Source organism: Chionomys nivalis, chromosome 2, assembly GCF_950005125.1.
Source record: "Chionomys nivalis chromosome 2, mChiNiv1.1, whole genome shotgun sequence".
In the NCBI taxonomy this organism is placed as follows: Eukaryota; Metazoa; Chordata; class Mammalia; order Rodentia; family Cricetidae; genus Chionomys; species Chionomys nivalis.
Window position 1 is genome coordinate 7,120,016 of NC_080087.1, and position 22,827 is coordinate 7,142,842.

A 22,827-nucleotide genomic window follows, 5' to 3' on the forward strand; every position below is an offset into this window, starting at 1 on the left:
GCCTAGTGACAGTCACATGCCTCAGTACATCCTCTCCATCCTTTTCTGTGTCCTAAGCTCTATGGACATCTAGCTCCTTCTGGGCTCCCTTCTATCCCTTCTACCTGGACGAACCAACCCCTCCTTAGCACTTCTCACCTGATCTCCCTGATTGGTGGGCCATGCTTCTCCTCCAGCACCTGAGAGGGCAAATCCTTTAGCCCCATGCCCCTTTCCAATAGGCTTTCATAGCTAGGCTGAAGTCATCGCTAAAGACCCCACCCCACAGAACAGTTTCATTTTGATAACACTGTCTCTCTCTCTCTCTCTCTCTCTCTCTCTCTCTCTCTCTCTCTCTCTCTCTCTCTCTCTCTCTCTCTCTTACATTTCTTGGCTTTTGGAAAATTTAGATTCCTAACTTCAACCCCATGTCCACCGACTCCAAGCATCTCCTCTGGGCACCCAGCCTGGGAGTCTGTCTGTCCCCTCCCTGCTGAGAAGTGGAACTGCACACCCTTGTTTGGTGTTTACTTTTATTCTTAGTTACAGGGGATCTGATTTTCAAAAATGTTTCCTTGTGATGAAGAAACCAGTCAGAAAGTATGGGATAGTAGGGACTGGGAGGGCAGAGAACCGCTTTTGCCTGTGGCCTCAGTGATGTGTGTAGTAGACTCACCTGCACCTTCATTTCAGACCCTGGCTTCCAGAACCACTAGGGAATTAGTTATTTTGTCTAATTTTAACCAGCGGGTCGTGATCACTTTGGGGTTGAAGGACCCTTCCACAGGTGTTGCAAATCAAATATGCTGCATATTAGATATTTACATTAGGATTCATACATAACAGTAGCAAAATTACAGTTACAAAGTAGCAATGAAAATAACTCCACAATTGGTAACAATACAACATGAAACATCGTATTAAAGGTTGCAACATTAGGAAGGTTGAGAACCAATGGTGTATGCACACCTGTAACTCCAGCACTCAGGAGGCTGAGCAAGAAACGTTCTGAGTTTAAGGCCATCCTGGGTTACAGAGTGAGACCCCCGTCAATAATATGACATAATAGCCACAGGGAGAAAATATGCGAAGTTTCCCACTGTGTTAGAAAGGTCAACAAGCTGGGTTTTCTATGATTGATGGGTGATCCAGGGTTAGATTGACTCTCGTGCTACAAAGAAGATGATCCAACTAGTATCAGGTGTTAGATAGTCACACACACACCCCTCCCCGAGAAGGGAGAGATGAGAATGTCCTTATAGCATTGTGGGTGGTCAGAAGCAAGTGTCCTCAGCCAGAGACACTCACATTGGTACTTGGAGAGGCAAACATGGTCACAAATGGCCAGGCAGAGTTTTGGAGAACTAGAAGGGACAAAGGATAGTGTCCAGGCGTCTGCTTACACTTAGCGCCCTGAACACCTCACAGGTGCAGTGTGTTAGAACCGCTGAGGTAGATGGTTCTCAGAACTCACCCAGGGCTGGCTGTGAGGCCGTGAGTCTCCGATCCACTGGCTACTTGTGACAGCTAGTCTATGAGTCACAGGCTGAAGGAGCTCAGGAGTGAAGGCTGCTCAGGACCCAGCCCATGGAAACACGAGAGTCCAAGGATCTGCTGGACTATAGTCTGGCAAGGACATCTGAGCAATGCGACACTCACCATATCTAGAATTCTCTAACAATGCACCTGTGACTCCAGGCTAGGTTATTTGTCTAGCATGCTAAATTCCTGAAGTCCATCCCCAGCATGGCTCAAACACCAAACTGTGAGCTGTAAGGGAAAAACCAGTGAGTACAAACAGACCCAGGAATGAAAGGCTTTAACATAGATTGCATAAATATTATAACCACATTCTAGATTAGAGAGAATTGCCAATGAATGGAGGAGAGAAGTGGAACACATGAGATGTCAGCCCCAGAGGTTAAAACACTGCATCAACACCCAAAGAGACAGCATAGAACCAGGAGGGCCTTGAGATGATAGCATAGCAGAGCCACATTCAGGGACAGCAAGCTACAGCCACAGCATGGGACAGCTGGAGACAGAGGGCTAGCAGCAGCCAGCACTGCTGTGGCTGAGTTGGCCAGGCACTGCTGTCCTTTGCTAGGAGGACAGAGAAGTCTCATAACCACTTGGGAGAGGACCATGTAAAGCCATCAGTGTCTGTCTTCAAGCTCTATGCCTTCACCAAAAGAAATGAGAACCATGTCATAAGAATTTAAGGATTTATTTATCTTCCTTTTTTTGTCCTGTGGTAATTTCATATACATACATAATATATATAACACACATATAGTGGAATATGATCATCTCTACCCTCATTCCCGCCCCCAACTCCCTCTATAACCCCTAGCACAACTTCTCCCAACTTTATCATCTTTTTCATTAAAGAGATTTGTTTGGTAACTCACTAGGTCCAGCTGGTGCTGCCCTGAGTGAATGGGGGTGGGGCAACCAATGGGAGCTGGAGGACTGCCAGCGGTCCTGCCTTTCAAGAAGACTGATGCTCCTTCCCCTCCCTGAGCACCTATGAACTGCCAATAATGTCTCAATATGGGGTGAGCACTGGGGAAGAAAGGTTTCTTTATAAAACTGCCTGCATACCCACGACCCCATGTCCCTCAGACTGAATATATATCAATTCTAATATACATCTATGAGAAACTGCACAATAGTAAGTTACTGATTCATGTAACCACAGGGATGAATCTCAAAATCTTGGTGTGAAAGCTGTCAGGAAGCCAAGAGAACCTGTGGTAGGAGTCAATCTATAGAACGTTTTAGATAGAGTACATGTAGTTGGTATTCACATCATACATACATACACATATACACACTATCATATAAACATGCACACACTATATATAACCACACACACTATATAGAAACATACAAACACTATATATAAACATACACACGCTATATATAAACATACACACACTATAATAAAATACACGCTATATATAAACACACACTATATAAATATACACATGCTATATATAAAAATATGCACGCTATATATAAACATACACACACTGTATATAATGTGTGTGAAAGAGGGAGGGAGAGAGAGGAAGAGAGAGAGAGAAAGAGAGAGAGAGGAGGAAAGAGAGAGATCATGTCCATGGCTGATATCTAGTAGTGAGAATTAACGACAAAAATTCTTTTAGTCATGGCCCACTTTAATTTCTTGTCAGAACCTATCAAACTGTATGGTCAAAATATCATGACTCAGAAAATCCAATTAATAAAATAAGTCAAGATTGTTACCGAGTTATAAATAGTTCTTCATGGGACTCCACGAAGGTGGTGATGCTGGGTCAAGTTGGAAGGCTCTACCATGCACTCCTTATTTCTGGAACATTCTATTTGAAATCTGGACATCACTCTCTTCTGCTTGGTGTGTCCATTCCGAACGAGGAATTTTTTTTTTCTCCATGTTAGCCACAAGGTGTCAGGGCAGCCTGCTTTAAAACATTTTAGAACGTTCCACCATGAATCCCCAGAGGTATAAGCTTAGAATGTTGGGAGCCAAACAAGAGCCCTTTGAGGTTTCCCAGGGAGAGCTTCCCTGCGCTGGTGCATGCTGGACCAGGGACTCCAGCCAGGCCTTGTCCTTTGAGAACTGGCACACAGGGACTTTCTGTAGGATTCGCATTTTGATTCACCCCCCAGTGCCAGGCTGCCGCCTCGGGAAACACTGGTGCCCAGACAGGAAGGCGGCAGCATAGCTACTCGGCAGTTTTGCCTGTGTATAAAGTGAGCGTTTTGAGAAGCCCGCTATCATAATTTTGTCCAGGATGCACTGAGCATCTGTACTCGGAGGTCATCGGCGGCTGGGTCGAGGGGCTGCATTTTCTAATTAATGTCTGTCTCGGAGCTCTCTGGACTGTGCCTTCCTGTTCCAATAGTCTTTCGCACCTGCCACCACTGCCTGCGGGGTGGGGTGGGCAGCGGAAGGACCTAGAAGAGGACAACAGTAGGGCCTTGTTCTTCTTCCTGGCTGGTACCCAGAGTCGCAGGTCTGCTCCACAGACTGTCTCCTCTGCCACCAGCAGTGTCCCTAAGCAGAAATCATGGCATGGCTGGAGTCGTTTCTCTCTACTGCCTGTGCAAGAAGGTGGGAATGTTTAAGGAGAAAAAATATTTCATCAAAGAGCAAACAACACCATAGACCTGGCAGCAAAGGGACATTAAAAAAAAAATCTAACTCAGCAAGAGGCTACCCTTTGTGTTATTGTGAGTCTCTTCCTGTCCCATAAACTGTCTCTGAGAAATATGCACATACAGAGACACATAGCACAAAGGGTTTTTCTGAGTGCGGGGCTATGATTCTCAAAGCCAGTCCTGGCGTGTTTACCTGGAGATCTAGACATTGAAACAATACCAAGTGCTCACATTTTTACAAGGTGATTTTAACTTTGCTTTTTATTTATATTCATTAATGTGAGTATCTGCAGAGGCCAGAAGGAGGCATTAAATCCCCTGGAACTGGAGTTACAGGAAGTTGTGAGCTGTTGTCTGTCCTGGGTGCTGGGAACCAAAAGGGTACTCTGGAAGAAGAGGAAGTGCTCTTAACCTCAGAGCATCTCTCCTAAGCTAATTATAACTATGAACAGAATTTTATTGGTCTTAAATCGTATATAGTGCCTAGAGGGCTAAACTGGTGATTTTCTTACCTGTACCAAAAGAATGTGTGGTTTCCCGTGTGTGACCTGAAACACGCTGTGAATGACAAGTTCTTCCTGGATAGGAAGCATAGGGACAAGATTCTCCCCTCCGTGTGTGTGTGTGCTCATGCCTGCTGGCATGCGTGTGCATATGAAGTCCTGGGTTGGATGTAGGCTGATGTTAGTTCATCCTTCCTTGTTCTTCCTCTGTATTCTCTGAGGCACTGTGTCTCAGTCGAAGCCAGAGCCCGTTGATGCTGCTGTTCTTGCTTTGCTCTTGCTATGTTGAGACTGTAGTTACAGGTGAGCCGCATGTCTGCTCATAATAGTATTTATTTGGGTTTTGGGCTCTAGACCCTGATCCTCACACTTGCCTGGTAAGTGCTTTAACCAGAACCATCGCTCCAGAGTTTGAGAATTTAAAATAAAAGCTGTTCTACCCTGGAGGATGGTCCTTGAAAAGAAGGGGAAACCTGGCTTTGCCTCTGACCCAGTTTCTCTCAGGGACTGCTGGTGCCAGGAACTCTGTCGTCAGGAGTTTGCTGTGGGCTTTGGGGATTAAGGCTCACTGAGAGACTTGAGGGGGTGAACTTGAAAGGTACAGCTAAAAGAACGTGCGAGAAACCTTGGGCACTGGCCAAGGAAATCAGATCCCCTGAGACCCAAGTTTCAAGTGGAGGAGCGGAGGCATACGGGGAGGAGCGGGTTCAAAGGCCAAGCGGAACAGTACCTAGGTCTCAGAGGCCAAGGGGAACAGTACCTACCTCTCACAAGGGCTACAGTCACAGCCTTAGCTGATATGAGGCAGAGGTGAGGTGAGAAGAGCATTACAGAGGAGCTAGACACTCTTGACTGTATTCAAAGAACCGCCGCCGACAGTGGTTCGAGTGAAGCAAAGCTCAGCAGGAAAGAGTCTCTGCGCGTGGTGGCTTAGGCTGCAACAGTCTCCTCCACTCCTCCACTCCTGCAGGAGGAGGGGGGCTGGGGGCCTGAGCTCCCTCTCCAGCTGGTTATTCAGGTGTAGGTGTGGGGGCCCCTCAGGTTTGGAACTCTAATGGATAAAACGCCCGCTTGGAACCGCTGTAGGCAACGTAACAAGGCGATTTTCTTGTTTGCGCGTTACTATGCAGATTATGCAAATGAGCACACGCCTTCTGGAGAGCAACTTCCCAATACTCATTTAAATGAGGCAGCTTTTATTCTGTGGCTGCCTCTGAGATCGGAGGAAACCACACTTAACACGTTACAAGAATGGTGTAAAAACAGCAATATTTTAAAGAAGCTGTTTAAATGAAGTGTATTACATTAATGCAATAAATTATGGGTAAGCAATTAAAATATATAATAACTAGAAAATATGATCCTAACCTTTGATCGATTATAGGGGATCTTTCTCTCTCTCTCTCTCTCTCTCTCTCTCTCTCTCTCTCTCTCTCTCTCTCTCTCTCCTTTGTGTTACCCAAATCTGCTGTAATTTAGAGGAGGACTCTGGAAAAAAAAATCTAAGTAGTCTTAATACAAATTTTATCTTTAATTATACGATCAAGAAATCAGCACATAAGCATTCTCTATTTCTGAGTCGAAGCCAAATAACAAAATTTGATCAAATTAAGATGTCAAAGAGAATGGGTTCCAACAATTTATTAATAAATGCTTGCAGACAGCAACAGATTTCGTCCCTTAATGATGCTCACGGAGTTTGTGTTTCAAATGGATTTTGTACAAAATATTTCCATCAAAATATTAATTTTATCTTCTAGTAACAACTTGCTGGCAAAGAGAGTGTTTAATCTCTTTAACTCATAGAGACCGCGTCATGAAAATAGTTGGTGTGGATGATACAAGGCTGGAAGATCACCTGAAGCGGTCCTCCCTCCCCAGATCCCCCGTTTCATTTACAGCCAATCGGTACTAGGTTGTAATATATTGTGTGTCTTTTATTTTCCTCTCTCGAGGGATGTTTGCTTTGGTAATTTCAAGATAAGAGCTGGTTCCCCAGATGTCCCTGAAGGATGCATGTCTGCTAAGGATGGGGTTTTAGCAGACCTCTGAAGTCCAACATTGGGGGGATGGTCCCCTAGCTGAGCACTAGGGAGAAGTTGGAATTTTCCAGCGTGTGTGATTTTTTTAATGTCCCCTTTTCCTGTCCCTCCTCGCAGACTCATTTCCACCTCATTAACCTTTCTTTTCTCAGTTCCCCACACCGGATTCGCTTTCTCTCTGTGTCTGCCGTTCTTTTACTCAGCATCTATCCCATCCCCGCCTGGGTGCTTTTCTGTAAAGCCTGCTTCATTTGGTTTCATTTGTGAACAATTCATTTCTCTAGTTTGCCAGACAGTTTTGCACTGTGATAATGAAACTATTTATCCATGCTGAACGAACCTCTCCAGCATCTCTCGCGCATGCCACACTTTAAGCCTCGTTTTTAGAAGAGAAAACGGACAGCTGATGGATGAGCAGTCAGAGAGCATATTGCAGAAATATGGATATTTATTGCTTGTTAGATTACTGATATAATCAGAATGTTTCTAACAATGTTTATCTGGTTTTATATATTGCCAGTTTTTCTTGTGTTATGTTAACCCCATTACCGTTTGCCCTTGGGCTTTTATCTTTCTCTATTTCTGTATACCTTTCTTTACTTCTTTCTCCATGGCTTGCAGATGGCCCCTGATGTCCTCCTGCCTCCTATTGGCTGCTCATCTCCTTATTGGGACCATCAGGTGTTTTAGGCAGGCAAAGAATCACAGCTTCACAGAGTGAAACAAATGCAGCGTGAACACAGTCACACAGCTGAAAATGATGTTCCCCAACACAACGTCATCTGTTTACCCTCCTTACACTCTGACCCAATTAGTTTGGAAAACTCTGAAATAAATATGAATAGTAAGAACACACCACTTACACATTATAAAAACGACAACTATGCTGAGATAAATGTACGTATTGGTATAGGAGAACTCTAAAAGATCTGTAGCATCTAGGTTATTGCACTTAAAAGTGAATCGTTTTTAAAAGTAAACATGATAAAGGATTTCAGTCTTTTACCAAATGATTTAAGATAGTCTTTGTTAATTTTTAAGCAACTTCTATGAGAAAATACGTTTCTCAGATGAAAACACATATTTGCTCTGGTGAGCAAATTAATGTATAAAAGTTTCTTTCCACAGATGTATTTGGGCATAAAACTAAAATATAATTTTGGTTGATTTTTACTAAAATGTATCTTCTTATGAGTAATTTCTGGTAAAGCACACTTTTAATGTTCTACCAGTTTTTAAGAAAAGGAAATTGGTGAAAAAAACTCATGTTGTTTTATGCAAAATAATAATAAACCAGGATTGTGAAGGCAGGAATGCAGTTAATGAGCGATTGTAATGTTATCACAAAGAAAATCACAGCATGGAGACATCTGGAGACAGCCGGCGCTTTAGGTAAATGCAGGTGGAGATGACAGTGAGGCAGATAATGGCAGAGTTTGAGGAGGAGGAGTGTGGCTGCGGTGTCTGACACACACGCTATGAGAACTAATGCAGCACACAGCATCACGGGATGACCTTAGAACCTCCACATATGCCTCCTGTGAGACCCAGACATGATCTGTGACGTCCATTGTTCTTGGGTATTTACACAAGAAATGGAAGGTACATACATGCAAAGACTTGCACACAAATGATCACAGCAGCTTTATTAGCTGTAGTCTAAAACTGGGCTGGGACAATGGCCCCATCCCCAAATGTCCACCGAAGGGAAAACAGCTATGGGAATTCGCCCACTGAAAGACTAGGTATAAAAATGATTACCTAGATGAACCTCAGAGTGGTTGTATAGAGTAAAATAAACAGATCAAAAGATTATACGGCATGGCTTCCTTCAAATAAAACTCTAGAAAATGCACGCTTATCTGTAGTGACTAGATGCTGGTTTGTGCTTTGTTTGGGATAGAGAAGAAGAGGGAGAAATAGAAAGACAGGATTTTGAAGAAGTTGTGGGGGGATTCTGTGCACACAATGGATCCATAATGTCTCTTGTGGCATAGAAACCTCTCAAAATTATGAACAAGTGGCCCTGAAAGGTGCTGCATGTTCTGCAACTGCTAAAAGTACACAGCAGAACTAAAAGTGGTCAAACGCACACATAGGAGAGTGTGGACCACCTGTCCTCACCGTACAAAGTAGTTGCTATTTTAGAAGTTTTGTGTCCTGGCACCTCTTTCCTATGTCCATTTCTAGAGGTCAGGCTGAGATCCATCTGAAAATTCTAAACACGAAGAGCGGCTAGCACCCCCTAGAGGAAGAAAGGGCATCCCAAGAATAGAACAGCTTTGTCTTTTCCCTTTAAGCTTTGGTTACCTTATTCTCCTGCCCAGGCTGCATGTCAGGATCATCCACAGCCACTTTCTTGATTGGCAGTTTTATCTTTGTCACATGCCCCTTTATTATTGAAAGAATGGTCAAAACAGCCCTTGCCCATGGTTTCAAGATACATCTTAAAGAACCGGTCCCCATCTGGTGGGCAAGTAAGGGGATCCTTAAGAGGTGGGGCCCCAAGGAAGGAAGTGAGATCAATGGGGACATGATGTCCTTGAAGAGGATGTTGGGACTGGCTCCTCAACCCTTTGCTTTCCAGCATCCAGGAGATGAAGGCTTTGTGTTCCTTTGCACACCCTACTCAGTGTTATTCCTCCACACAGGCAACATGTACGGGACCAACCACCTCAGAACGAAAATACCAGGAGGGGAAACACAAACACAGCCCTCCCTTGTTTTAAGTTGCTCTCTGGTGTTCTGCCACTCTGCAGAAAGCTGACCAACTCTGCTTGAGACAGCATCAGTTCTTGACACACGAGCATCCATATGTACACATTTGCCCCTAGACACTTGCATCTGTGTGGTGTTAGCTCTGCAACAGACACTCATGGTCTCATGGTAGAGAGGCGTGCACTGAAGCTGCTCCGAAGGGTCGGATAACAAGCTGCCTTTTGTTAAAGGTGAGAAACATACCAGAGAGACCCTCAATGTCCCTCAGCATCTCAGACATGTAGTTTCCGACACCTTGTTTTCTAAGAAGAGCTCGGTGTTCTGAAGCCTCCGAGCTGATGGGAAATTAGTCATTCTGGCCAACATTCTCCCGCTTTGATCTTTCCAGCAGCAAGGTGAATTTTACATATTTTTTTTCCACCGGCACAAAGGACCGAGACTTAGCCTTTGATAAATTCTCATTTGCAGAAATAAAATAAAAGGGAGAAAAGGCATTTGGGACTTTATAGAAAATGCCAAATTTACTCCAGCTTTCCCCCGAGTGATTGTTTTGAAGTTTGGATGGGACACACACACACACACACACACACACACTCACATTCATACCTCCAAGCATGGACAAAATTTGAATTAAATCAGGCACACGAAAGGATGGAAGCAAGAAGAGGAGCTCTCTGACAAGCCTGCTCTTTATTCTCTTGAGCTAATTGTGTCACCCGCCACACTGGCATCCGGAATAGTGAGAGGCTGACAGGCTAATTTCAGCTTGTGCTTCCAATGAAATGCACATAAGGCCCTTGTTATGCTTAGTGACAGTCAGTGTCATTCTGTTTAAAAGCAATCCACTCGTGTGCATGCCTAGGAGTGCAGGAGCCTTTGAGGGGATGGGAAAGGTGTTTGGGGTCTAGTGATGGTTTGCGCCACCTCAGGGCTGAGGCGAGGAAGCCGGGATCATCAGGCTGCTTGGGTGAATGTGTCAGGCAGAGTTCAAGGTTCAAGGAGACATAGTCATCTCGACAGGGTGGTGTCTGGTGGTAAACAGGAGCCTGGTTCCTGCCCATGAGTTTCCCACCAGCGGTAAGACCTTAGAGCCAGAAGCGGGTCAGATGGAGATTTCATTTGCTGAGTCCAGCTTGCTGCACTTGTGGAGTAGAAAAGCTAAAAGTGAGGTCTCCGTGGAGTTAGAGGACACACCAAACGCTAGAGCAGAACAACAAAAACAAGAGAAGGCAAGCAAAGGGTGCGTGTGGCCAGTAGGTGGCGCCATCAAACTGCGCAGAAGCCTGCTTGCTGGCAGGGCTGTGCTGGGGAGATTAGAGCCATATACAATTTCCTGTTGGCATCGAAGGTGAAGTCAAGGGTTGATATAAAGAGCACCATGGGTCTCTGAAAATGCCGCATGTCGGCAGCAACCCAGGCTCAGCCTTAAAGGAACTTCAGGAGTGAGGGCACCGAGGCGGATACTGAGTCATGCTCCCATTGAAATAGTGTCTGATGTCACCGGTGCAAACAGACCTGGAGATCTCTTCTGTTTACCCTGCTGTGAAGAGGTGACATTCATCGGGTCACTGGAGAGTTCATCTAATTACAAAAGACAGAGCCATAATGGGAACGTGGGATATGGCTTCCTTGTCTGAAAGGTGCGGAGGATATCAGGAATTATGGATTACCTAACCTGTGGTTTACGATGTCTTTTAAAATCTTCTTCTCGAAGGAAACAGCATTTGAAACAGCAGAGATTGCTCAGGTCAAGACAGTGTGTAATTACAGAGCCAGATGGAGACTATTTCTGCCAACCATGATTCTAATTTCGTCTTTCTCTTTATCCAGCACTAAATTGAGTCTACTTAATAGAGGCGCATACTGCCAAAGCCACCCACAGCCCGTGCACGTCCCCTTCTGATTCCCACCTATCTTGTAGCATTTCAGACAAGCCCAGGGTTTAGACTGAACAAACACAAACTGCAGGATCATAGGACTGACTAGTCTACAGAGAGGATCTGGGAAACTTAAACAAGGCGCACACCAGGCGGGTGCAGTGCTCAGACCAGAAAAGCCTTAGGGGAGGAACAATCTGTTCATCCCCCTGTTGTGGGTTTAAGCTGCTATTTCCTTACACCGAGTCTCAACTATTCCAGCAGGAACTTTTCTGAGAAATCTACAGAGCCAATTTCTTCCCCCACTTATTGAGTGTGACCATTGGCTAGGGCTTTACTTAAGCTTCCCCCCTTCCAAATTACTGTGGTTTCAGGGCATCAGAAGAGGACGGGACCATCAGTGGCGGCGGCGGCTGCTGCTGCTGCTGCTGCTGCTGCTGCTGCTGCAGAGTGGTAGCCCAGCCACGGAAATCTGAGAGCTAGCTTTTCCACAGAGGTGTGTGGGTTTCTGTTTGCAGAGAATAGAATTAAAGGAATGGGGCTGAACAGAAGGGAGGGATCTGGGATATGAAACGGAGGAGAGGAGAGAAGAAAGGAGAGGAGAGAAAAGGGGAGGGGAGGGAAGGAGAGGAGAGGGGAGGGGAGGAGAGGGGAGGAGGGGAGAAGAGAGAGGAGGGGAGGGGAGGGAAGAGAGGAGAGGAGAGGAAAGGGGAGGGAAGGGAAGGAGAGGAGAGGGGAGGAGGGGAGAAGAGAGAGAAGGGGAGGGGAGGGGAGGGGAGGGGAAGAGAGGAGAGGAGAGGAAAGGAGAGGCTATCTCCAAAGCTTGAGCAGTGACAAAGGCAGGGTAGTTTGGAAGACCCTATTGTGTTCAGCTTATTTTCCTTCTTCTCAGTGAGCGGCTAATACCTACATTAGAGTCCTATTTAGGCAATCACAGCAATTTTCCGAAAGGGATTTAGGATTGCTCAATTTCATAAACCCAAGAGCTAAATTCTCCCTGGTTACTCATCTGAGTCCTGAATCTAACCCAAGCTCTTTCCACATCTCTCTATTCAGTCAGCCCTTGGATGACACCCTCCTTAGGGCTATGCTTTTACCACATTCGATTAGTGTTTCTCACATGCATATGGTTGTAGGGCCACAGTTTAGCAGCCCCTGAGAATAACCGACCTTCCATCCATAGCCATGACCACCTGTAGCTCCTCAACCAGAAAGGGGGCCTTGGGAGCCCTTTCCCTGTCCATGTTACCTTGTTGACTGGTTGGACTCAGTGCAGTTCCCATGAAGACTTCCCCGACTGTTAAGGGTCCGTGGGTGCCACAGCCTTGCCATCTTTGGTAGATTCCCATCCACTCACAGTTTCCTCCCCGTCCTCTGGCCCCGTGACCTTTCTGCCTTTTCTTCTGAGATGTGCTCTGAAGCTGGCAGGGAGAAAGTATGATGCAGATGTTTAGAGGGTGCTTGGATACTGTATCAATTTAAGAAGACAGTAGGAGGGTCTCCTCCAGGCTCTGGGCCAATGACTTCTCTAGCCACAGAATCTTGTTCAGGTTTATAGTAGTAGGCTTAATTTTCTTTCAGTTGAGTGAGTCTTAACTATATTTACCTACATAAATATAGTAAATATAGTTACTTATATAAATATTGTTCAATATGGTTACTTCCCAAGGCTTTCATGCCACTATTGTACCATGGGCATGTCATGCCATGCCAGTTGTTATTGTAGCTTTTAGGGTTCACAGATGGGTACAATTAGTTGGTCATTGTCTTCCTGCACAACCTGCCTAGCACCTTCTGGCACTATGAATGTCATCTATCAGAGAGGGAACATCAGGCCAGTATCAGCTTGGTTTCTTCACCCTGTGCCCAGTCTGTGGCGTTTCCATCCACAGAACTTTACTTTCAAGTTCTGATGGGCAACCAAGGGCAACAGCAAGAGCCTGTACTGGTTTGGGGGTCTCTGGGACTCCCTGATGAACAACTTGAAGAGAGGGATGTATCCGTACCTGACGCTGGGCTTTTGTTTGACTCTCTATGGCTTCTGGCAAGACAATTATCCCCCTACCATGTGAATTCCATTTACACTACTTAAACGTGTAGGTGTAAGAAAATTTATTAAAACATAGGTTCTAAAGTATCTCCAGTGTTGTTTATTGTTTTCCCATTCCATCTTCTCCCATGCCCTCTTATACCATGCCCCACCTGATTCTCTTGGTCCTTAAATGATGATTGTCCTGGACCATTGACTTTGAGCTTCCCACCACCTTCTTCCAATGTGGGAACTGCTGATCCTGCTCACAGCCAGATGAGAAATGAATGGATATTTGGAACACGGCATGAGATTTTGTTCCTGATCTGCCATGGTGCTTCTTAAGCTAGGTGTTCCCCTTCCCTTCTGACCCTTCTGAGGACGAAGGGTATTGACTTTGGAGGTAGCCTCCCAGCTGGCGTCTCCACCTCCATCGACGGTTCATCTTTTCTTGCTGGCCTTTTCCATCGGGGATGTCTGCCCTTACCGCTTGCTTCCTTCCTGCCTCCACACATCTCATTTTCAGATAATGGCTTTTAGAGATGGAAAAAAAAATTTGACTCGCTGTGACATGTGGTTGGGCATTGCTTTTGCTTTATTATTGCTATTTATTATTGATTATTATTTTTTGCATATTGGGGATTGAGCTTGGGGACTGGTGCACGGTGGGCAACTGATCTATCACTGGCCTACAGCCTCAACTATCAACCATTGATTCCAAATATGAAAACTGTGGCTTTTGTTCTGGGTACCTCTTGAGGATATCAGGGCTTCTCCCATGAACATTGGCCATAGTCACGTGATTGGTGTCTTGACTTCTGTGTTTGCCACTCCAGTTGTGTTCTTTACAAATCTGTATGAATGGTTTCATTGAAACATGCACCTATATGTCATTTTGGCATAGAATACCCCAGTGTGTTCCATAGCCCCCCATGCTGTGGGGTCCCTTTGTGTTTAAGATGGGCTGGTTGTCTGCAGCTGCCCCCTTCCGTGTTTCTCACACAAGGTCTGCTCCCTTGCCACCGTCCTGTCCTCTGTGAGTGTCCACATGTGCTGAGCTGTTTGCACAGAGGTCTTTGCATTTGCTCTTCCTGCCCTGGGGATTTGTTTCCCCAGCTCCGCTCCCAGTATCTATCTGCCAGCTCCATAGGGCCTGCTCTTTCCTTCCCAGCTCTTCCTTGTGTAGTTGTGGTCTCCACTAAGACGTGATCCGGGAATGTGGGAGTGGTTTCTGTGGGATTCACATTTCCTTCATTCTCTTGGCCCAGTGTCTGCTGTGGTAGAAACATTCAGTGGGGCAGTCTTTTGAACTAATGGATTCACAAGCAAAAGCTGAAGAGATTCACCCTCTGATCTTAGCCCCTGAACCCAAGATGATGATGTTATTGGAATATTTCAACTTTATTCTTCCTGCTCTGCTCCCTGATTTCTTCAACCAAATAATAATCCCTCCCATTTACTCATCTTCCCTTTCCTGTCTTTTTTAGACTCACCTAGCCTCCCCTTTCTCATGTAACATTCTGTGAAGCATAACATATCAACATCTACTGTTAGTGAAGAGGAAGCTTCTCATGAGAGCATGCGGTCCCTCTCAAACGCTTTTGTCTTGAGGATGGATCCCGTGTTTATCGTCTTTCCAATGCCTTGGAGCCCCTTACTGCTGTGACGATGGATGAATGGATGTAAGAACAATGGCTCTGAAAGAGGCCAGCATGATGCTTCAGCCTTGATCAGGATGAAACGAGCCATACCTGCGGCTCCCCTAATCTGTACCATATTCCCAGAGTTCCTTATATGGCTACAAAACAGGTAATGTTGTCAGGAATGATGCTCCGTGTCTGTGATATGTCGTGTCCTCCTTCACCGTGACAGCTATGATGTGCCAGGTACCAAAGAGTGCCATGCCTCAATCTTCAACCCCGAGTGCTCCATCTTTAGAGCAGATATTCACTCTCCTTTTTATTTAATTTAACAAATGGAGGTGGGAACTAATAATTTAGGGCAACCAATGAAGGGAAGCTGGTTAGGGAACCAGACGATTGCTGGGCTGGGATGAGAAGGGGTCCCAGAGGGAGGTATAGGAGATTAGAGGATGATGGAGTTTGCTAGTGACTTCGTGCAATTACAGGGCCACAGGTCCAGTCAATCACGACGCTGCAGTCCTGTGTGTATGGCCACAGTGGTGAGGACATTCTGACACTCAGCTCAGTACCAGTCTTGGTGAAAGGAAACAGTAGTTCTGAGATGGGTCCAAAGGGCTTTGTGGTTTGGCTTCCAGTCAACAAGGCAGTGATAAATGCTACCTGTCACTGCTCAGGTACTCTGAGGTCTGTGTTTCCTTCTGATGAACATGAAGTTGAACAGGCACGCGAGGCCATTCTGATGGACAGAAAAGATGTAACTTAGAGCAGAGACATCTAAGAGAGTCGGACATTGAGCTGCCAGGTGAGAAACTATAGCCCCCAGCCACTGGGAAATGAATAATCACAGAATATCAGGGCAGTTAGGTGAAATGCAGCTAGTGAAACGGAGCTGGGACCCAGTGTTGAAGCCCCTCAGCACAAGGACAAGGTAGGGGAGACGGAAGTCTCTTGTCTCTGCTTTCTCTTGAAGAGAAAAAGAAATAAATGAGACAGAGCAGGGGGCAGTCTGTTTTCTATGTCTTTTCTTCCCCAAACAGCTTTCCAGAAGAAATCCAGAATCTTTGTACTTTCTTGGGCACTGATGATATCTCAGGCTCAGTCCTTGACCAGTGAAGAAAACAGACAGAAAATGTCTCCATGGAGAACTTTCTTTCATGGCTGTGGGCGGGGGCAGTGACTGCAGGACATAAAGTGATACAAGCTTCATTTATATAGATTAAAGCTTATGAGAAAAAGCACAAACTATTTGCTCAGGTGGTTTGATTGTAGGAAATACGAAAGAAGACCTATGCATTTACATTTTGAATGAGGCTTCAAACATCGGAATGTGTATGTGTTGTATCTACTATATTTAAATTATTTTTCTTTTTTCAAGGTGTCTTTTTTTGGTGATAAACACAAGGTACCACAATGCTACCTTATTAGCCTGTCCTAACACAGGCCCACTTATTTCTTATTCAGAAATGTTCTATAGCCTAAATCCACTTAATGAGACTCACAGAGGAGCTGATGAGAGTGTGGGTCAGGGGGTGAAGGCACACTTTCAGCTGATGGTCTATGTGTTAACTACACTGTTGGTTTTGGTCCCCGTGCCTCACAAGAATTCTGGGAAAGTTCACCTGGTGGTTATAAATCTCAGTGAAGCTAGATGGACAGGAAGAATACTCCTTGAATCTGAACTTCATTTATGTGACTTGCAGAGACATTTAAATTGATTCAAGGGCCATTTATGCTGACCTTAATTAGTTGGAGGACTGTGTCCAAACGGCTTGTCACTGACGGCTGTGCACCATCAGAGGCAGCAGAGAGCCAAGAACTCCCAGGAACACGAGGAAAGGCAGATACTGTAGTTCAGGATAGGCGAGTGAGAGGAAGATCTGGTCAACCTCGGAGACTACAGGAAACAGTCAGACACACAAGTAATCACACTTCATCCTGATAAGATTCAACTCTTTAGGTGCAGCCCATAAAAGGACAGGCTACAGCCACCCAGTGGGTGATATGCCTGTATCTTTGAGGTGGGATAGTTGTCAGAGTTACTGGCACATTGATTCTAATAGGAAAATTTCTGTTTTGTGGGGTGAGTCTGATTCTACAGGCAGTGTGTAACTTTAATAATACAACATAATACTCTATAACTTGTGTGTTTGGAAGCAGAACAAGAGCCTAGGTTGGCAGACAAATGGGTTCACGTGGTGTACTAGTCTCTTCAGGTCTGGTAACAAACCTTAGCTTGGTTGGAGTGGAACCAATGGAAATTCGTTCTCATAGCTCTCGAGGGTAGAAGGTTAAGACCAAATGACTGGCACACTGTGTGTCGCATGCAGCCTGTTTCCAGGTTTGTAGAAAGAACCTTCCTACTGTGTCTTCCTGGGGTGAGAGGATGTGATGTCCATGGGCTCTCTCTCTCTCTCTCTCTCTCTCTCTCTCTCTCTCTCTCTCTCTCTCTGTCTCTGTCTCTGTCTCTGTCTCTGTCTCTCTCTGTCTTTCTTTTTCCAAGCCAAATTGCACCCAGCTTTATTAAAGACACTTTCCACAAACATGGTTTTCCAGGCAGGATGCAAGCAGACAGTCATTTACAGGGTACAAGAACTTCCAAACTCCATTCTTGTATCAACTACCAACATCAGAAAGCCACTACAAAACCCGATGAGTCTTTCTGATGCTTTGAAAAGGGGGAGGAGCTTAGAGTGAGGGCTGCATTTCACATTGAGAATGCTGTTTGACAACATTTCACAAGCAGGCCCTGACTTCCAGGAAATGAAATGAAAACAGAATTATCCATCTGAAGATCCATAATCTTCTATAGAAGAAACCGCTACTATTTTGAGGACACTCAATAATGTCACTGAAAAGTCCAGATTGTTCAACAGACTGGCAAAGCCAATTTTGGAGGTCAGATTCCAACAGGTTTCTGGTCTTAAGGGAGTTAAGTCTATGTTGATGGTACAGGGGAAGGAGGTAGAAAAATGAATTTAGTTTTTTCTCACAGGGCATGTTCTACCATGGTGGCCACATATGTCAATACCAGGACATCTCTTCTGGGAGCCAAGAGGAGTCTTTCAAAATTATCAGGGAAAGATATTTTCCATCATCAACCATTATCAATCCAGCTTGGGAGACATTGTTAGTGACACATATTCCTTCCTCCACCAAACAATGAAGTGTTCTGTGAGCTAACAACATAGCTTTAAAAAAAAGTAAAACAAAATTCTGCACTTTTATAGGACTTGATAAAGAATAGTATTTCAAACTGTACAGTCACCAGAAGTACACAGTTATAAAAAACGCACACATATCACTTGGCTTCTCCAGCGCCTTTAGCTTTTTGGGCCAGGTCTGTTTTGTCATCTGCATTCTCTGCAGGATTATCTGCATCCTTACCTGTATCCGCCTTCCTCTTCTTTCCCTTGGGTACCATCTCTTCCTTCTTTGCAGGGGCCTTTTTAGGCTTGGGCGGTGGCTTTGGAGGAGCAGGTTTAGCAGACAGCCTTGTAGTTCTTCTCTGTGGCTAGTCCTCCAGCCTGGCTTGTTTTCCTTAGCATCCCCTTCAGCTTTTCTTTTGGGCATGGTGGCAGCAGGAGGCACCGGCGCTGAATGCAGGGATGCAGTGGTGAGCCGGTTGGGTCCTTCTGGGGGCTGTTCTCCCTGCTTCTTCACACTGCTGCTCTACAGGCTGTCCTTACTCAGCTTGCTCTCTAGTTCCAGCACGAACAGAACACTCTGTCCTCATGATCTACTCACCTCTCTGGCAGTCTCTTCCTCATGGTTACCACCCCAGGGGTTAGTATTTCAATGTATGAGTCGGGGTCCTCACACATCAAGACCACTGCACACGGTGACGTTTTTAGCAGCAATGCCAAGAACAGGGAAGGCAATGACTCCAGTCATGACAGGCTCCAGATCCTGTTTCTGATGTTTCGGGTTTCTAGACCAGAGCAGATTGTTTTTCCTGGTGAGAAAGCACTTCATCTGAAGATCTAGATAGAAGGAAAAGAGTTTATCTCTCTGAACAGAAAGGAATCTTTCCTGAATTCTTGCCTGGAGCTGAACATCAGTTCCTCTACACTAAACTGATGTATTTATTAGTCCTTCTAAGGTAAGACTGTAGCCTCTCGTGTTTGGGTAAAGATTCCATTGGATATTATCGGCTCCAGATTGTGAACTACAACCCTCGGGACTCACCACCCTCCATAAGCCTGCCGTAGAACTCATTATAACAGCCTCCTGCCTGTCTGTTCCTCACTCCCTCCCCCAACACACACACATGAACATAAATCATATTGCACAAGTAAACATATATTACTATTGTTTCTGTTTCTGCAGGGAAACTTGAATAATACTTTTACTATTTCATCTTGCCCTGAAAGTCTAACTTAAACTATATACTGAAATTTAAATTTTACTTTACAGTTACTGTTTATGTTTTTTGGGTAAATATTTAGGTATTGGGATGTTACAATCAATACTCCATCAGACTCTTGGTCAGCAGTGTCATAGAAAACAAGGAAAGATATTCAGGATTTGAAGAGATGGGTGAAGAGGAGAAAGTCACAAGGCATAAAAGGGTAATAAAAACACTGAGGGATGAGTGCTGTGTAGTTACTGCATGGGGCTGGCTGAAGGTCCTGTGAGCTGAGGGAGTTAGCTGTGCATTTGAACAGGTTTGTGAACAGTTGGGGAGAAGTCTTGGACACCCACATCCAGCTGTGAGGTTACTCTCAAGTCAGTGGCCCTTTCAGAAAAGACATGGGCAGGTTGTTCTGCATCTCTGTACAACAAGAGGCACCCTGCCTCCATATTCTGTGTCCAAGCATTGCCTTCCTCACATGTCCCTTTCATTTGGCATCATAAGTTCTTGTCCCAAAGCCAGTGTGGTCCCAGTGTGGCTCTCTGTGCACAGTTTACAAACTCCTGAATCACCAGTTCCTTCCTCTCTGCTAAGTTATTTTATTAGCATTAGTGTGTTCCCAGGGGAATAAAGTGCCCTCTGCATGTTCCCAGGGGAGAAAGGACCTCTTTACCTCAAGTGCCCATCCTGTGAGTATTCTTTATCCAAGCAAGGCCTTCCAACAGCACCGCAGTATTCTCCATCTCTGTCTCATTTGTCAACACTCCAGTGACCTGACTTTCTCAGAGCCCAACAATGACCTCCAGTTGACAAGCCTGGGGTCTGGTCACTTAAGTGCTTTGGACTGTTTGATGCTGTATGTGACACAGTTGACAGCTCCTTTGGTCCAGGACACTAGTTCTCAACCAGAGTAGTTTTGCCTCCCAGAGGCTTTCAGGTATGGGGTGTGTATGTGTGTGCGTGTGCATGTGCACATGTGATTGAGCATACATGCATGCATGTGCATGCCCCATTAATGGGCAGGGACTTGGGAGGCAGCAGAACAAGGAGTTTCTGGGCCATGATGTCAGAGGTTCAAGAATCTCTTCTGGCTGCCTAGCAACTTCACTGGGGGCTCCCTCATCTGAAGGATGGCTTGTCTTTCAGGTGACCTCTAAATGTTTGTTTTTCTAAGAACTGCTTCTGAGTCTCCCTCTCTATCTTCATTCTTCCCACGTGTGACAAAGGGGTACTCATCTTTTTAAATATCATGATTGTGCTGATTACTCCAGTTCTGATTTCCCAATGGCCTCCTGTATCTGATTGCTTCTGTGACGTCATCATTTGAGTGAGTGACAGACCACACACACGATATATGAAACATGGAATTTTAGCTGCCCTTCCAACCCACTGCACTCACTTCCTGTGAACTGTCCCAAGGCTTCCTGGGCATTCAGGGTTCTGGCTGGCGAGCTTGACTCCTCTCCTTCAGCAGCCTCCTGCTGTAACTGCTGGGAGAGTCCTGTGTGCTTGTTGATCGAATGTTCACTGGTTTCACCAAGCTTCGCCAAGCTGCTTCTCCAGAACGCCAGCAAACAACACCATCTCTATCACCTCTTAGTGGCCACCAAGACCAGGCCTTCACTCAGCAGCTGGGCAGCATCACTGAGTAGTGTTTCAGAATCACAAATCCCCTGTCTCAAGGTGGCTTCTCCTGGGCCAGCAGATACTCTCTGCTTTCTCACCAGGCTTGAGCCCTGAATGACCAAGTGGATTAGCCGGTTCTACTGCTGTGACCAGTCAGGGAAGGAGGAGCTTGTTGGGTACATAGTCCTAGTGAGCATCCAGCAGGGTGTCATCCTGGCCTGGCAGCAGGGGCATGAGGTCGTCAGTCACACTCTGCCTATCTGTGGCCAGGAAGTGCGGAGGGATTAGTGTTGGCACTTAGCTTGCTTCTGCCTTTCATCATCCTGTCCAGGAAGCCAACCCATACAATAGTGCTGTCCAGAGTTAGAATGGATTTTCCCTGCCTCTGCTAACTCTATGTGAAACTCCCCCACAGACAAGCCAGAATGTTTTTGGGAATTCTAAGTACCGTCAGTCTGACAGTCAGGATCGATCATCACACTGGGCCAGTCACACTGGACCATTGTCTGTCTCTCAACACTGTACTTCCTATACTTCCTGTCTGTCAGTCCTGTGTCACACAGGCAAGGGCTAACCTCTGTGTATCACTCCCTAGACACCCACTCTCCATGGTGAGTCTGGAGCTGCTGTCTTCTGTGAAGACTGAAGTCTGTAGAAGCTTTCTGTCTGTTCTTGTGACAGGTAAAGCCAGGGTCCTCCACTGGATTGTCGTCCCGACTCTCTCTCCATAGAATGCTCTGCTAGGATCTTTCTCATCTTAGGTCTGATTCTATCACTAGAGAAACGCTATTCAAAATCACTCCCCTGGTTATCTAGTTATCCTGCTTGTTCCAAAATCATTTTTTTTTTTATGTCACCCTGATTCCTTTCTCCTTCAGCTTCTTTGGTGGTATACCTTGGGTACAATCCTTTTGTTGCTGTCTTCCCTCCTCCCTGGCAGGCTGCTTTTTGAAATGGTCCATCTCCAAACCATCACAGGCCACTTTCCAAGGTGACTAGCTATTCTACCATGAAGGGCACTTGACTGGCCACTGTCTGGATAGTTATCTTTTCTCATTTGTCAATCAAAGACAGAAAGCTCCACCCACTGCCTTTTAGACTTTTCCTTCTCTGTGCCAGGTACTTAATTTCAAGGTCTTTTCAGGTTTATCTGATACACGTCAGCTGTGTTTCTCTTAACCTGGCTTGAATGGAGGAAATGCGCCCTCTGTGTGGATAACATGGGGTAAATTGTATCCCTAAAAACACTCTATGGGGAGACTGTAAGATAGAGTCTTTTTTCCTACAAAGAGTCTGAGAACAGCTCCAAGAAATTTTTTGTGTGCTTCGTGACTGACTTGCAGAGTCTTGTGTCTTTCCTTAGAATCCTGTGCTACCTGCAGGAAGACAGTCTGGGAAGGTCTGAATGCGCATGCTTAACATTTGAAGGAATTAACATTTCCTTCAAAGGGAGCATAGATGTGATTGCTGAGTCAGCTATGTTAAAAGAGGGTTGGAATCTGTGGTGTCCTGGGATAGGCTTGCAAGGGTCTTGAGATACACTGGCTATCCAGAGAGCAAGACATGATTATAACCAAGCTTTAAGATAACCCCCAAATAAGGCATACAATGACATGCTATTGTTCTTGTTCCTGCACAGCAGAGGCTTATACTAGAATGCAGCTGTTAATGCATTCCATGCAGAGGAAGGGAAAATAGTCACTTAACCCTCTTCTCTCACCTAACACCTAATAATCATCTCCCATGTCATGGTTACTTCCTTTCGATTTTGAAGGGAACTGATCCCACCCTGATACGTTTAAACTTCTGCCTGGTGTGAGTCATTAGAAACTATAACTCAGGGCTGGAGAGATGCCTCAGTAGATGAAACCACCTATTGGTCTTCCAGAGGA

General features: G+C 45.4%; 1 pseudogene; it reads right to left on the reverse strand.

Annotated features, from left to right (window-relative positions):
• Nucleotides 1–18,256: 18,256 nt before the first annotated feature.
• Nucleotides 18,257–18,528, reverse strand: LOC130861808 (non-histone chromosomal protein HMG-17-like; annotated as a pseudogene).
• Nucleotides 18,529–22,827: the final 4,299 nt, after the last annotated feature.